Genomic DNA, 17,831 nt, shown 5'->3' on the forward strand with positions numbered 1-17,831 from the left:
CAAGAGACTGAGAATACGCTTTTAATTAGTTTAAAACCCAGAGTAAATAAGTCTGCAATATGAGACGATGATTTGCATTTGGGAAGCTGAGGACTAGGGCTGGGGAAAATAGACCAATAATCATAACAATAATATCTTCATAAATTTTAGATGAATGGTGATGTTCCATGTGTAGATCTTCAATATATAGGCTTTGATTTGATTGTAGTAAAAAGCAAATGTTATCAAAGCTGTTTGATACCACAGCAACAAAAATCAAAGTCTCAGGCACCAAGTATTGGGAAATGTTTCATATTTAAATGAAGAAACTTGCAAATAAACTCCTGTACACAGTTGTGCAAAAACATTGGCAACATTTCCATCTACCAGTGTTGACAAGCTAACTTTTCAATACCATGTGATTTATTAAAAGAAAAAAAAATCTCCATTATGTTATGGTCAGTGGTCCCAAAAAGCCAGACACTTAATTTTCTTCAGTCATATTTTAACCAAAAGACAGATCACTGTCTAAATTGTACAAACATGTTTGCAACACTTGGAAAAGTTTTTGGCACCCTTAGTTTTAATGATTGGTGGTAGCAAAAAGTACAGCAACTTATTGATCTTAAGTCTTATTTTTCACCAAAAGAGAGGAGGAGCTTTGTGTAAATTGCACAAATATGTTGCCAACGTATGTCAGAATTTGGAAAAGTGTGTGTAAAAAAGTCCTCATTCCTTATTTATAGGTGGTATTAAATTGTACAATAACTTAATGACCTCAAGGCATATTTTTAACAAAAAAGAGCAAGCACTGTCTAAATTGCAGTTATGTGTTGGCAACAATTAGGAAACTGCAGAAAAAACATCATTTTAATAATTGGTGGTATCCAAATGTAAACCTACTTACCAAACTTATCAGTCTTTGGTCTTGATTTTTACCAAGGATGAGAGAGCTATTTCTAAATTAGACATTTATATTGAGCAACATTTGGCAACACTTGGAATAATGGGTAGGGACATTTCCATGATTTTAATGATCAGTGGTTTGAAAATGATACATAGTTACTGATCTCTACTCAGTCTTTTTCTTAATCAAAAAAGAGCAACACAGTCTAAATTGCAGCAATGTTTTGGCAATATTATTGGAAAAATCTCCATTATTTTTCTGATTGGTGTTATCAAAGTACAGTAACTTACCGAGCTTCAGTCATTTTTTTAGCCAAAGAGGAGAGAGCAATGCTGAAGTTGCCCAAATACATTGGCAACTTTTGGATAGTGGGTATCAAATCATATCCATTATTGAAATAATCTGTGGTATAGAAATGAGACAAAAGTTTATTGTATGAAGTCTTTTTTTATTTAAAAGAGAGAATTCTGTCTGAATTGCAGAAATGCATTGGCAACATTTGGCAACATTTTGACAAGTGGGCAGATAAATCTCCATCATTTCAAGGACCATTTTAAAAATGTACAGCGACTTAAAGGTATTCAGACATATATTTGACCAAATGAGCTAAAGCACAGTCTTTAGTTGCAAACAGGTTGTGGGTGAAGGGTTTCCCTCACTCCTTGTAATTTCCACCCACCTTTTCAGATGTTGTCAACATAATTGTGCAAATTAACAGTGCCCTCTAATTTTGTAAAATATAATGGATGATAAATTGGCAAAATTTGGTCAAGTGAGTGGAGATCAGTGGTATCGAACTGTACAGAAACTTAATGATATGAGTCTCTCTGTTTTGTTTTGTTTTTTTAGCCAAAAAGATGCATCACTGTCTAAATTGTGCAATTATGTGATGGCAACAGGTAAAAACATTTAGAAAAGTGGGCTGAAAAATCTCCAATATTTGATTAATGGGTGGTATTCATAGGCATGGCAACTTAATGATCTTTAGTCACATTTCTGACTCAAAGAGCAAGAGCACTGTAATTGCACAAATACATTGGCAACATTCAGCAACAATTGTCCAAGTTGGTGGAAATGGAAGGAGCTAGGGTTTCCCTCACTCCTTGCCATTTCCAACCACTCTTAAAATGTTGTCAACATATTTTGGCCATTTAGATATTGCAGGAGTTTGCCTGCAATATTTTTTATAACTGAAAACAACAAATTACCCAGTATTGGTTTTCTAGTCTAGTTGGGTTTATTTATATCGCACATTCTAAATGACAAGCGTAGCTCCAGTGTGCTTAAAGAGGAATTCTATTGTAGTTGCTGTGGTCTTAAATAGGTAACAGTACTATTTGATTATACTAATAATAGAAATGCTCCTAGCGAAATAAAATAGTTAACCCCCATTGAGTCTGAACATTGTAAGTCAGTTACCTTGTTGTCAATTAGCATATTACCATGAGTGGTTTTTCTACAAACAGTCTTTTTACTGAGCATTAGGCCTGACATCTACTGTATATTTGCAGTAAACATCAAAATAGGCTATGTTGATATAAATGATAGTGTCTTCACCTAAATCTCAAATGAAAGTGTTTCTTAAAATTGTGATCTATTGCCCAGCCCTACCAGGAACTGTTCATTCTTGGCACTTTTGCTTCAAATGACCAAGAACATAAATGAATAGTTTTAAATGCTGCAGACTCTTACAATCTTGTTTGATCTGTCATCTATTTTTCTGCTAGTTGTTGGAGCTCCAGACCCAGTAAGCCCTCCCCTGCAGGCTTTACATGTCTGATGTACACTGTTCTGTCAGTTGATGGGTTCATACAGTGAGCTTGGAGTTAAAGTTTAGCAGTCTTAATTGGTTGAGTCTGGAACCCGTCAGTGTTCCAGGCCACCGGAGTCTTAAGCCTGTCTTAAACACACTGGTCTAATCTCGGACCAGATGTCTTGTCTGGTCTCTGTCCACCCACATAAAAAAGAGCAAGGACTTTAAATCACAGCTCTTATACTATGATGAATCTTTAGGGTGTTAAAGTGCCGGTTGTTAATAAAGGGGGCAGCTGTGGGAAGGCTAAATCACGCTCTGGATTAAATGAAGGATTACATGAATGTGTTTTGGTTGGACATTTTATCATCATGATTTTAAGTGCCAATATGTTTATGCCGTAGAAGTAATATATCATGACTGTATGCCCCAAACTGATAATTTCACCACAAGGTTCATGAAGCTGGTTTAGAGCTTTTGATAATGTTGTGATCTTCATCAGTGGATGAAGTTTTCCCTGTGGCAACAGAACTTTAGATTTCCAACTGTACGTTGTCCTGAAGCTAAAGCTGTGGTTCAGGTTTTTATTTTTTTATCTTTCAAAGAGCAGTCGGCCGCACAGCTCTTCATAAAAAGGTCCATAAAGCAGGTCCAGAGCTTTGGATAATAGCACCACCAAGCAAAACAATAGACTAGATGACAGTTTGTTAAAGCAATTAGTAGATCTTTACACAGTGCATTTTAATGACAGTGCTGCAACAAAGCTCAACTGTCATTATTCCTTGAGAAATTCATGATGATATCACGGTGGTGTGATATTACCTGTGTTTTGACATTGCAGGATGGCTCCCCTGCAGGCTCCACTGACCTAATTTTTGCATTTTTGCAGTTATTTTCAGGGTGAGCTGCCAGAGTGAACACTGATGAGTGAAGTTTTTACCTGACCATCAAATTTCACATACTTCATCTGTGCTGCAACCATATATGAAGTGCACTCGGAAGCAAATCGCTGTCTCTGTAGTCAGCCTTTTCCACAGCATGCACTCTGGACTGTCTCCAGTGCGTGCCATAAGCACCACTCCACTCTGCCTTACTTTAAATACTTGCCAAGTCTATTTTCAGTCGAAGCCGCAACCAAAATGCGTCATTTCAAGTGGAGCAGATCAACCCAAACAGGCATGAGAATGCACAGAGCATCTGGTCAATTTCAAAATACAATACAATACACAGACTCCCAATTCTATATTTAATCACTGTATCAAAATAACATCCCATTTTGTAGGGTGAAATGAGGACATATCATATCATGGTGTTTTGTTGCCTTTCATGGTAAAAGTTTTATGTCACGGAATTACAGAATTAAAAGAGATAATGCATTTAAATGCATATTCAACGTTTACAACCCACTTTCCCCCTTAAACAAACCTGTAGTGGCATACCAAAAAAATTTCTGAGCATAAAATCACAAAAAAATGTTTTCATAGGTCTTGCTGTGTTAACTTCTTTAGAATTGAAGCTGTAGTTTTTAGGGATGGGTATCAATTTGGTATTGTCTGATGCCGTTGCTAAATCGATACTCCTTGTGCGGTGCCAGTGCCTGAATCGATACTTATGAGGGAAAAAAGTGTGCTGAAGTCAGCGGGAGGATAAAAACTGTCTGGGTTGGGATGCAGCTGTCCCAGTAGTTTGAGGCGTGTCCCGTGTGCGCAGTCAGCCCGAGTTCGGGTTTGGCCTGTGGTGCTTTTCTGCATGTCTCTCCCCAGCTCTCTTGTCCCTGTTTGAGATTCTGTCCACTGTCCTCCTCTGTCAGTAAAGGCCTGAAAAGCCCAAAAATAAATCTTAAAAAAGAAAAAAACAAACCGTATGGGTATCATAAATAAGTCACAGAAATATCTTAATAAGGTGCCAGTTAAACATGGTGTAATTAAAGGAAACTGGTTTAAATTAACACATAAAAAACACAAATTCTGTAGCATATTTCTTGCCTTTTATTGGGTGGCAGGGGGTTGCATTGGGGTGGCAGGGTTTTAAAACGAAGTCCTGATATTAGTGTTGTAATTCGGTCCGGTAGGTATCAGATGTGTTGGTACTGGTACCATGACAGTACCACTTTTTGAAACTTATCCCTAGTAGTTTTAAGCTTCACTTTAACTGCTACTAAAAACACAACATTTCCTGATGTGGGCCTTCACAATTAAAGCTCTCAGGGTACAACAACAAATACAGACTTCTAATTCGAAGGATTTATCGGTGGTACTGTGTCATTGATTTAACTTTGCTTTAGCAGTGGTACCAGCAAGTTTACACTACAGAGTCTACAGCTGCTTCTCTGGCCTTGTTTATCCCCACGGCCCTCTTCTTTGAAACATCATGGACTTAAAACAAATGATCATCAGTATAAGCACACCTTTAAACATGTGTAAGCTGTTGTACTATGAGTCGCTGCAGTACTGAACTCAAGACAAACCACCTTAAGCCCAACTCGTATTAAAGCCCCTGACAGGCAAACAGAGAAGCTGCAAATTGCACACTTGCTTCAAGTTGCTGTTATTACAGACATTAAACTTCAGGAGGAGAGAACACACCTTTAACCTCATAACTATGCTTAATTTCAACCTCAAAGATTCAAAGGGATGATGTTTGGCTTGTTACCTGGCTGCTCTTTAGTGTCAGAGTGAAACATGCTGATGGTTGAGCTGCTGTCTGTCCCATGTGACTTTGTTAAGCTGTCACATCTTGTCAAGTTCTTCACTTTAACAAAGAAAATTGATCACAAAATCTCTCTAACAGCCACTTTGGAGCTTTTTATTGTATAACAGGGCTGCTTTGTAAAATTGTTCTTAAATAGTATCTCTGAAAACAGTCTCATTGCTTTGTCTATGATGAATCTGACGATGATATTGCATCGTCTTCATCAGCAGACTGAGTTTGCAGTGAATTGTAGATGTTCAGATTCAGATTTTTCTTTGCAGTTGGAAGATTTCTGCTCAGTGTAAATAGTGAACATGATCTAACTTTTGGTTCACCAGTTACAAAAACACTGCAGCCGCAAGATCACAATCAGCACTGGGCAGCTGCTTTGGTGTTTTTAATCACAGCACATGATCCTAAGCAGCAGATGATGGTCTTACTGAGGAAAAAAAAATCTGTTACGACGTCTTCATTTGCGTGACAGCTTGGCAAACTCCAATCAAGCTCCTTCCACTGTTTTATTAACAGACTTCTGGAGCTGCAGTGAGTTCTCTGAGTGAACATTTGGACTGTTTAGTCTGTCTGCAGCACTCGAGCCAGACTGGGATGGTGTGATCTGGGTGTGTGTGCCCTGACGTGTGTGTCTGCTGGTGATTTCTGCCTGGCTCGTGGCTTGTTACAGTTCAGACTTCCTTCTTCAGACTGTCTTTCCATTGTTCCTCTTTTTTCCGGCAGTGATTTCCTTTCTCTTTTCTACTCTTTGCACTTCTGCCTTTTCCTGGTGTCGCTTTGGGTCACAGTGATCCCTGCTTTTGTTTTTCTCTCTTTTTTCCAACTGCACATGAATATTTATCCCAGCTTCATGCGTGACGTTGCAAATCATCTTTATATTTTTGCACCAAAACGTCTAGGCTCTGCACAGCTTGCAACATTACTAAAAAGCATGACTCTGTTATACTTTTGAATGACTTAAACTGTGGTTTATCTGTGCTCTTTTAGTCTTGATTGAGGACTACATGTTTTCCTATTGTTATACTGGTCCACCTTGCAGTGCAGCTTATTTTTCTCTGGTCAAAGCCTGCATCAGAAAGCAAAGATGCAATGACTCTCTGATCCTCTTCCTCATATCTGATAGAAAGTTAATTTCCTTCCTTGAATCTCATCCTTTCTGTATTGTACTTCCTGTAAAGTGGACTTCCTTACAGCAGGGAGTACATAAAGGCCTCATGTCTTCTCTTTATGCAGAAACTACAAGCTACACAGTATACAGTAAACTAAATAGAAAAAATGAATGTTATTGAATGGTTGTACTTCAAACACGACTGTTCTTTCTCCTTTGAAAACTCTTTGTTTGAGTTTCTTCTTTTTGTGCCACTTCCTTGTGGTATTACTTGATATATTTTGATGTATACAGATACAATTGAAAGATGGTGTAAGTATAGGTAGTATAGATTTACATGCACAATTAAGTTGAGGTATGATAACAGCTTGATTAGACCATTTGATTTGACTACTAACCTTGCCTCTGTACCAGGGTAGAATCGGTTTATTGACAGAGGTATGTGCAGCTCAGCTGCAGTAAGTGGTGATTTACGCCCCCTTTCATGTAGTAACTACTGGACCTTCTTCCAGCGACATCATGTACACTGGGGCATCTGTGACTCAGTAGGTAAGTCTGTTGTCTCGCAGTCGGTAGGCCGTGGATTCAATCTTCAGCTCATGCAAGAGGATCTGGCAGCAGAAATCTATGGTTGGCTGCAGAACTCTAGGCGTCTTGGATACAGACCTCTGTGATGCGGCGTCTTGACTGCAGAACTCTGTGGTATGGCATTTCACTGTAGACTTCTATGATGGGACGACATCAACCTTGGGAAGGGAAATGACGTATGCTACCCAAGCCAGAACCAAAATAGCATACTGAATGATGTATATTTTCTGCTCACTGGCAGGGGAGGGGGTTTCCTGTGATACTGAGTAGATGTCATACTTTTTCTCAATGTTTCATTTTATTTTCCCAAGCTGGTTTTAGTAAGATAATAAGGACATTTCTTTTGAAATGATAGAATTCCTATCCTGCCCCAGGAAAATGAAGCTCAGTGTTAGTTCATGCAGTACACGGTAGTCATACGCCCAGCCGTGATTGGCTGTGGGAGCTCCCAGCTCTCTCAACACAGTGGTGTATTTAAATATGACACAGTTCTCGCTAATTCCTGCTTGCATTTATGCTGATGCACCGTGCTGCTTAACCTCCTCCACTCCAGACTCCTCCTTTATAGCATAAAGCTTGTTGTACCCTCATATTGAGATTCATGCTGCTATGGATTATTTGCACTTGAACTAATATTATTGTATTCAGTACACATTTTCATTAATGCATCCATCCATATGGGAGTTTCTAGCCATGTGCTCCCTAAAAAGTCAAAGCATGCTGCTTGACAAACCCAGGGAGCAGAGTTTGTGTCCAGATTTATTCATTTATTTTTATTTATATGTTTATTCATCAGGGACAATACATAAGCATTGCTGCATTTAATTACAGTGCAACCGATGCAATGTATAAAAGACATCTAGCCATGGTTAATTTGCAGTCCTTGCAACAGTTTACATGAAATCAGCTTGAGTGGTTGAACATTGTTTTTTCTAATAAGGAGGAGGTGGTGGGTCCTGATTCCTGGTCAGCGAAAAGCCACAGACTAGATATGAAGTGTTAAAAACCTTTCCTGGTGCTGTAAAGAGCATCTAAAAGCTTTGGTTTGGTCCAGCCCGGGTTCACTGTTTCCTGTATATGTGCTAAGCTAAGCTAATGGTCTCTTTGCTCCAGTTTGTCCTGTAACTGAGTGCTGAAAATCTAAATAAGTACCTACCTTAAATGTTAAAGTTTTCCTGTTTTCTTTGTAAACTCAGGTGGATATTACAGTGAACAGAAATAACAGGTCTTGTAGCCTCACTCTCTCCCCTGCAGTGTCACTTTTGCTGTTTTGAGTCACAGATGAACTCATAAACATGTTCACAGCTGGAGGCCAATTTTCTCCCCTTCCTCAGTCTACTGTAACTTTCCCATCAAGCCTTTCTTTCACCAGAACACTTGGAAATACTAGTAAACAGAGGCTGAGACTGCTACACTACTCTTAAGTCCCCGGCTCTTGTTACCCTTGTTCTCGGCCCTTTGTGTCGTTGTTTTCTCACTTTTGTGGGACAGCGCTTTACTAACAGTAGACATGTTTCTTGGCTTGAAATTTCAGATGTTGTGTTTTTTCCCCCGAGGGCTTTTCTCTGTCCTTGTCCTGCTCCACTGTTTTGCATCATCATCAGACAGAGAACAATCTGTTATGCTCTGCTTTGCATTTTCATTCAATTTGCATTCAGAATCTCTTTAACCTAGTTACAGGCTCGTATGTTGGTCACTGCTCAGTGTTTGTCTCTACATTTCGACTTAAATTTAGTGAATACGATGAAAAATTGTCTCACTTCAGGGCTTCATGCTGTAATACACCAGCAGTGAGCTGCTCCTCTTCATACTGCAGCAGATAATTAAAGGTTTCCCACTCTAATGCACACCTTCTTTAAGTTGAGAAACATAATGGCAAATATTTATCTCTAAATAGACATGTATAGCCTCCACCCAGGCTTAATGAGTGTTTATACGTATAGAAACCCTCCACTTCACAATAACTGTACTTTCAGGGAATACGTGTTTTTGATTTCCATTGACTCTGTTATTGGCTTCTCAGTAGCAGCCTCCCTCTGCAATCTTAACCAGATTCTTTCAATTAGAGGATTATTCATATGAACAACTTAAACAGCGTTTGTTTCTGGTAAAAGCTGGTTTCAGTTGTATGGACGGTTCAATTACATGACATTGGGTTGGTCATGTGTAGCCTCTTCTTGCAGGACTTTACTATGGTGTCAGTCTTCATATCAAAATTTTAAAAAACACCATTGAACATGAATTTTGATAAAGTGGTAAAGTTATTATTTTTACTTTTTAAAGACATTGTTTCAAATTTAGGCACTCAGTCCCTTAGAAATAACAAACCCCCTCACAATCAAGAACTTCAGTCATATTTTCAATCAAAAGCTGCAACAGAGCAAAAGAGAGAGCACAGTCTATGTCACACAAAAACTGTGGCAGTATGCAAAACATTGCTTCCAAGTGGGAGCAAAAGTGCCTTGCCACTAGGGCTGAGCGATTTGCAAAAAATAATCTAATTGTGTGTTTTCCCTAATGTTGTGATTCCGATTTATTATGCAATTATTATAAGGTCCCTCAACTTTGCATTTTTCAACATATTCAAGCAATAAATCATTCTATATTATAACCTACTCATCATACATTTAACCATTTTATTGCAAAATGGATCTGCCATTTTACTTGGCAGAGAAGGCTCTGCTCTGAAGATGCTCCCTGGTTTAGTCAAAGCAGCTGGCTTTGACTTTCCAGGAAACACATGGTGAGAAACCCCCATATGGATGGATACATAAATGATGATGTGTATTGTAAACAATGAAATTATTTCAGATGGAATTAATTATAGTAGCATGAACCTGAATATGAGGGTGCAACAAGCTTTAAGCTATAATGGAGGTGGAGGAGGTGAAGCTGGCTCGCCCGCTGCTAGGATAGAATGGGCTAGTTATTTTTGCTCATACTGCAAATTTGATACCAATTGCTTTATTGAAGTGGATAATAATTTTTATGTCACTCATTTAGACTAAAACAAAACACACAGTGCTTAACAAATTTATTAGGCCACCTGTCATATTTGTCTCAGAGACCATCCAGCATCATGAAGGGCTTTAATGTAGACTCTTTCATTTTCAGTGAGCTCCCGACAGGAATGAGGGATTTCAAACTGAATTCACCTTTTTATATCCAAATTAGAGCCGGCTCACTGGGCTTCTCTGAGAAGTCAGAAATTCATCAAGCGTAACATTTAACCATTAAAACAAATTTTTCTGTTTAGGAATGCAAGTAAATAACTATAATTTGACAAATTAATCAAGAAATAATAATGTGCTTTACTGTTTTTTCAGTTTTTTTGTAAGTCAGTAAATTAGAAAATTCATGGATAACAATAATGATTATATATTAGCATTAAAAAAATCATTTTCAGCTTCCATAATGGTGTATTAACCATTGCAGAAACATAAAAAATCATTTTGGTAATTCCCAATGCTGTTAATTTAGGGCAGCTGTGGAATAACCTTACTTTGGGTGGCGGTCTAATAAATTTGTTAAGCACTGTACATACATGAAACACAAAAAGGAGATTTATGTAAACCATTATTTTAAAAATTGACACTTGCATGTTTGCATGATGTGCATAAAATCTCTGCTGCTGCAAGAAATGAATGACTTAAACTGCTATTTTTACAAATTTCAAGTTAAAGAAATATTGCAACTTCTGCGATTTTTAAATTGCAGCAGGCCATATTGCGCTTTAATCTTATTTGTGATTAATTGCTCAGCCCTAGATTGCGTGACGGCCAACTCTACCTAGCAACAGTAGCCCTGTGTCTCACTATGTGACTGCCTAATTTCACGCGTCCCTAATACAAACCACTATCTTTTAAATGCAACAGCCGTGTAGAACCTGTTTCCACAGGGTGTTTTCCTTGTTTTTGTGTATGCTAACTAACCTGCAGGAGTTTGCCTGCATTTTTTTGTTAATTTAAATATGGTATTACCCAATATCTGGTGCTTCCAAACTAGGGATTGGTTTGAGTGTAGAACTTAAGTCCATCCATAGTAGCCTGCAGGATTATCCACATGTAGCATAAAAAAAGTTGATTTGAGGGATTGCCACAATCAAGGAGATTACGTCTGGGCACAGTAAGAAGCAACTGTACCAGTGTTATTTATTTATTTATTTTTTTACTGAAAGTGTGACTTAAAATAAAAGCTGATTACCGTTGTTGGATCTTTGGTGATAAAAACTGTCAAAAAAGGAAGCTTAATTTTCATCAAGATGACTAAAACAAAACTAAAATTATAGTGCTGGACTGGTGGACATTCAGAATCCATGATATTTCTCCAATGTGTGTATAAGTATGTCAGTATTTTCATCAGTGTATTTTAAATCAAAGTAATCCAATCCAATAAGATGACTGTTTTACAATTCTGATAATTTTACAGTTTGGTTGATTAAATGAGTTCAAAGACCACAAATGTGACAAAGCAAAGGCTAAAATGTAAGAACTTCTTTATTGACTGAAACTGGAGTAGAATATTTTGAGTTTTCATCTACTACAACTATAAAAGTTAAGAAGGACCTAAATATTATCCATGGAGCAATTATACAAGACAAAGAAGATCAACAAATAATCACATTAGATAGCTTAAGGAAGCAAATGTTTGCACACAGTCTGGCTTATTTGAATAGAAGACTGCCAAAAACGGTTGTTTCTTGATTAAATTCTTTGCACTTCTTTGAGTCTCAGACTAGTCCCGGTCTTGTTTTGGCTATGAAGGGTTAACCTCAGCCTGTTTGATGGGCCACCTTGCTAAATATAACCCTCAAACCTCCTCCACATGGGCACGCACAAGCCTTCAACTGCACTCCTTCTGTCAACACTCCTGCTCACACACTTTTTTGCCCTTAGCGCACACACTTGGACAGCCTCATTTACAGTCTCGTTGTAAAGCAGCCGCTCACACACTCATTACACAACACACCATTAATACTTTACTGAGTGTGATTCTGTTCAGCAGCCAGCTCACTCACGCTTGGCACACGATGAGGACAATTTACCTGCTATTTCTGTCTCCCATTAAACCAAATGAGAGGTGCTACACTATGAATTAGTTATTTTTAAATTAATGCTGAATGTGTAGGAAATAAATATGTAATAAAGGACTTAATTTACTTCATGTACAATATTTGAGAAGTTCTTACTGACAATGCTTTATTAAAGGAGTATGTCAATACATTATGCTTGAAGTATAAGACATTGACTTAGCATAAAGACAGGTAGCAGAGGAAAGGACTAGCCTGGCTCCTTCCAGCAGCTATTAAACTTTCCTCTAATGTAAAATCAATAATTAAGTATGACCAAATCAGATGCCATTCACAGAGATTTGTAGCACCTTGTCATGTACCTTCACTTGGACATAAACTCCCACAATGCTGACATTTTCTCACATTTGATAATAAAACACGGTCAAAGATTGTCCACCTGGTCACATCTTCTACCTAAAAATGACTCTTTTCTGAATCAGCTGATAATTATGCTTAATGCTAGCATTAATGTGAAACAACACAACAGATGGATGTCTGTTACTGACATCGGTTCATGCTGACAGTATTTGCAGATGCTTGATGTCTGTCAACGGGGTAGGTAATGAGCCATACTGATGTTTAAAAAATGCATTTGTGCATCCATAATAATGGATTGAAAACCTAAAGTTTGACTAAACTTAGTTTAAGCTTTGTATTACTGGTAGCATTATAGACTTATAATGATTTTCAGCTGACTTCCTGGGTATAGTATGTATTTCTTTCTATTTGAAATTGTTTATTTGTGGTTTTCTGTTGTTTTAAAACCTCAGTTTGAGATCACTTTAATCCATCCATCCATCCACACATACATCCATTCATGCATATGTACATCCATCCATACAGCCATTCATTCATCCATCCATCCGTCCATGCATATGGACATCCATCTATACACACGTATCCATCCATTCATCCATCCCTCCGTCCGTCCGTCCATCCATCCATCCATCCATCCATCCATCCATCCATCCATCCATCCATCAATACATCCATCTGTCCATCCATCCATCAATACATCCATCCATACATTCATCCATCCATTCATCCATCCCTCCATCCATTCATCCAGCATTGGCTTAACCAGCTGCAACCTCTGGTTAAGCCAATGCTGAAGTGCCAAAAACTGCAGTTCCTCCAGTGTCCAGTTGAGGCTGGCTGCAGAAGCACTGGAAGTCATACACACACACACACACACACACACACACACCCCCACACACACACACACACACCAAATGTAAAAATGACTTTTTTTTACATCATAAATAAACATGTTTACTGCCTGGTTTAAAATCGACTGTAGTCAGAATAGTTCACGTCTTTATGGGCACACAGTGTGGGGGTGATTTTTTTTTTATAACTCATCTGTATTGGTTATAAGAAGGATGAAAGTTATGCATAATCAGGGGTGTGGCTGTGAGCTGGAATGTTGTATCTGTTTGTCAGAAGGCAGCTCCTCCTCTTAGTCTGTTTCTGGGTTGACTTAAAGTTGCTTTGAGACATTTTCAATTTGGCAGCCACCACAGATGGGCTCCAAAAGACGGCTTCAGTAACCAGTGGGTGACGTCACTTGGACTTCTTCAGTCTGTAGTTGGCGAAGGGATAAAAGCTCCACCGGCGTCCTGGTCCAACAGGTATCTGGGCTTGACCACGTCAGAAACGCTGTCTGTGTCTGCACACAGCTGCCAGAGCTCTTCACCCTGGACTTTGAGTCTGTTTTCTTTGTATTTAGTCCACTCTTGAGTAAAAGTAATGAGATTATTTTTTCATTACTTAAATATTTTTTGCATGAGATCAGAACAAATGTACTTGACAACTGAACAAGATCAGAAGCAGGTACTCTCTGGCATTAGGACAGCTAAGGAAAAGGTATCTTTTTATTAAAAGGTGATCTGATGGATGACGATAAAAGCGGGGCTGTCTTATGCTTCGTCTTCCTCCCTCTTTGTTTCTGCAGGAGGTGGAAATTGGCCCTTGTGTTTGCAGCCCAGTTCTCATGCTGCACGGCTGCTCTCTTCATTAAAAGGGAAGCCGCGTGCTCAAAGCTGCTTCAGATTATTACCATATGTCTGCAAAGCCCAGAGCTGAGCAGCAAACCGGCTCCCATCCTACCCTCTAATTTCTTATCCCAAAATTGGACATGTGGGTCGTTGTGTGTGACAACGTCCCTCCCTTCCCCCGGCTGGTGCTGCACATTCTCACAGTATTTCTTCTCCCTTTTTAGATGCATAATAGCAGAGCATCAGGCTGTAAGCAAGTGGGGAAAATATTATGCCCTGGCTGAGATATGTGTCTGCATGTTGCTTTAACCCTTCTGCTGTTTTTTGAGGATATTACAGATGCTGAACGCGCTCTCTGAGATAAGAAGCCGACAGAATGGACTCTTATTGGTGTTCTCATCTCCAGGAGGCCAATGTATGCATTGTACCTCCACAGAAATAACTGGGCTCAGTCCTCACAGAGCTGCTGCATTCATAAAAAGGCATAAATCTTTCAGGAGACATAAAGGGCGCGGGCACTAATTAATGCAGAAAAATGTCAGCCTTTTACAGTGTGTGTCCACTCTGGATGTAGGAGGAGGTTTTAAAAGAGATCTTTGTGTCGCCTAGTCCAAAAAGCCATTGGACCAGATTGCCAGTCCCAGCATGCAACTCACCTCTGCATGAATACAACACTTGTCTGATGGTGTGGGCAGAAAAAGCCCCCCTATCACCAGGAGATCCTACACAGGGCTTTAACATGAGCAGCCTTTCCTCTCACACCAACTCTTTGCGATGGATAAACTCCTGAAAGGCAGCGAAGGAGGATGTTTTACCTTCCCGTGGAGATGCATTTGCAGAATCTTTTAGCAGCAGGACGCCTTTAATTTGGTCAGGAATAGCTCTGCTAAATGGATTAAGAGAGGGAAGCATTTGGTGCTTTGGACCGCTTGGTGGGTGGATTCTTTCAGTGGATGATGAACAGAGAACTAAAGAAAACAACAGGATAAAGCAGAGAAATCCTGACTTGAAGGGCTGGTATTGGGCTTTGTTTCTTGAAGGAAGTGTGAACAGTTATATCACCTGTTACCTACGTAAAACTTGCGTATTCAAGCCTTGATGGCAGCCTTGAAGTGTGCTCCAGGGTTGGCTTCAATAATAAGTACCCCTGGAGGTGTAATGGATTGGACTTGAGGGAAATCTGTTCGCACATTTGGACGGGACTTGAAGTAGAATAAGACTTGGAAAGGACATTCAAAGCAAAGTGTTCTGAGGGTTAGAAGCATGAGGTAATAGTGCAGGTGGTTGGCAGTTGGCAGAGCAAAAGTTGAGTCAAGCTGGCAGGTTTTTATTAGAAAGATGGTTGATGTAAAGTCTGCATTGATTGTCTGCAGGAGATCAGATTATCGTGTTATGTTGGAGGTCAGGAGCTGGTTAGACATGTCAGTTATACAGGTAACACCATGGGATGGATCCAGTTTAAGGCTAATGATTTAAAAAGTTTGATTTTTTTTATTCTAATTATAAGAATTAGGTAGCTGTAGGGCTCGTTATGTTCCTGTACTGGAAGAAGCGAGGAGCGTATGAGCTGGAGGCACTGCCAACTTCTCTCACCCAAGTGGGAATGGAGCGCTACTCCTGGTCCTCTTCTTTGGACGTCATCCATGACCTGTGTGGTAAGCTGAGGCGGATCACCTGACTAAGTGCTGGATTTGTGATTGTGTGTGTGTTTACTGACAATGAAACAGGTGAACCTGGAGGCAGGGCAGTAGGTTTACCTTCATCCTTTTAATCTTAGTTGTTTTGTAGAGTGATCAGACTAATTTGACATTTTTACAGAGCAAGTGTGCATGGAATTTTCCTCTCACAGATTTGTTTCTTCTACTTTGAATTTGGTTCACATAGTAGCTACAAAATTGTTTGCCTCTTCAAAGTTTGTTTCAATTGTTCCAATTCCCTGATTTTTTTCTAATTTGTATTCATTAACATTGTCAAAAAATGTAATTATTTGATACTTTTTTGATAAGATATGTTACTGTTACAGACAAGCTGCATGGCGGCATAGGGGTTAGTGCTGTTGCCTCACAGCAAGAAGGTTCCTGGTTCCCCGGTTCCCGGTCAGGGCCTTTCTGTGCAGAGTTTGCATGATCTCCCAGTGCATGTGTGGGTTCTCCAGGTACTCCGGCATCCTACCACCACCAGCTCGTTAGGTTAATTGGAGCCTCTAAATTGGCAGTAGGTGTGAGTGTGCCTAGCTGTCTGTCTCTATATGTCAGCCCTGTGATTGGCTGGTGACCGGTCCAGGGTGTACCCCGCCTCTCGCCCAATGCCAGCTGGGATATGCCCCAGCCCCCCTGCGACCCCCAATGGGATAAGCGGTTTAGAAAATTGATGGATGGATCTTTAACACATGCAAGAACATAAAAAAAACCCCAGCTCCAAATCATGTATCATATACAAAATAACTCATTATCTGTTCGTGATTTGCATATAAAACAGTGACATCATGTATTCAAACTGGCATTTCAAGGGTTTAAATCTGGAAAATAATTGAATATTGGTAGTTTTGATCAGGACTGGAGTTGATTGAAAGATTTAAACCAAAAATAGTGGAATGTATTACCTTAGAATATTTTCATTGCAGTTATTTTAAGTGGACATTTTTGTCTATGAATGACTTTTAAGGGATAAAAAGTCTATGTTGGACACTACAAAAAAACCAGTAATGTATCAAAATCAATTTTGTTTTTTGTGTTTGGAAAAAAAAGAGTCCCTGTACATTATTAAATTAACTCTACACATTTTCTCAAGATCAATTTAACCCATTTCAGGATCTTCATTGCACCAACCCCATAGTCTAAATGAACCTTAATATTAACATAAGCTTTCTGCAGCATTATCATTATAGTTTAAGTTTAATGTGTATAATGACAGCAACATACAGCGACTGTTCTTGCTATGCAGAGTGTCTTTTTGCCTTGTCTGGAGCTTTAATACAAGCTGTGAGGTGAACTCAATCGACCCGGTTTATCTTGAGCTCAGCACTGGAGAGATTTATATAATAATGGCTTAAAGAACTGTCTGAAGGCATCTTTTAACCTGTGAATTGATTGTTTTGTCCATGATGACTAGAAGTGTGCTGTGATGTGAAAAATAAGGATGTTCCTATGTTTCTATTTCCCATTAGGCTAAATGCTCAATTAAATTGCATTGAACTATAATCTAAAGCAGTGGTTCCCAACCTTTTTTCCATTGAGCCTCCCCTTCATCCTCCACGTATTATCTAAGAAGAGCTGCGCCCCCCTCAGGATCCACTGGGAAAAAATGGCATATTGCTATCAAAGAAACACAATAGCCCAAACCACAAGCTTTATTAGCAAAAGACCTTGGTATGAACTGTTCATAAGGGTTTTATGAAGATTTAAGGTAGTTTGAGTGAACTTAATTTTAACAAACTCAGAGCTAGCGAGCTCTGCGAACCTGCATTCCTCTTTGCAGATAAATATCGTGCTTTGATACGTGGTTATACATGAGTTCAACCCTTGACAGCCTACATTAGGGCTGGGTATTGCTAAGAACCTCACGATTCAATTCGGTTTCGATTCTTTAGGTTGCGATTCAATTCGATATTGATTTGATATTGATTTAAATGCTTTGATGTTGATTCAGTAAGAAGCAGAAATACACAAATGACCTGTTGACAATTTTTAATTATTATTTTCATGCCCATGTGAACATATGTGGTA

The 17,831-nt window shown here is 39.0% G+C and overlaps 1 protein-coding gene across 1 annotated transcript in view; it reads left to right on the top strand.

Annotated features, from left to right (window-relative positions):
- plekhg5b (pleckstrin homology domain containing, family G (with RhoGef domain) member 5b) overlaps positions 1-17,831 on the top strand; it is a 142,748-nt gene that overhangs the window by 1,244 nt on the left and 123,673 nt on the right. The window lies entirely within an intron of this gene.

The sequence above is a fragment of the Cheilinus undulatus genome, linkage group 11, assembly GCF_018320785.1.
Source record: "Cheilinus undulatus linkage group 11, ASM1832078v1, whole genome shotgun sequence".
Taxonomy (NCBI): domain Eukaryota; kingdom Metazoa; phylum Chordata; class Actinopteri; order Labriformes; family Labridae; genus Cheilinus; species Cheilinus undulatus.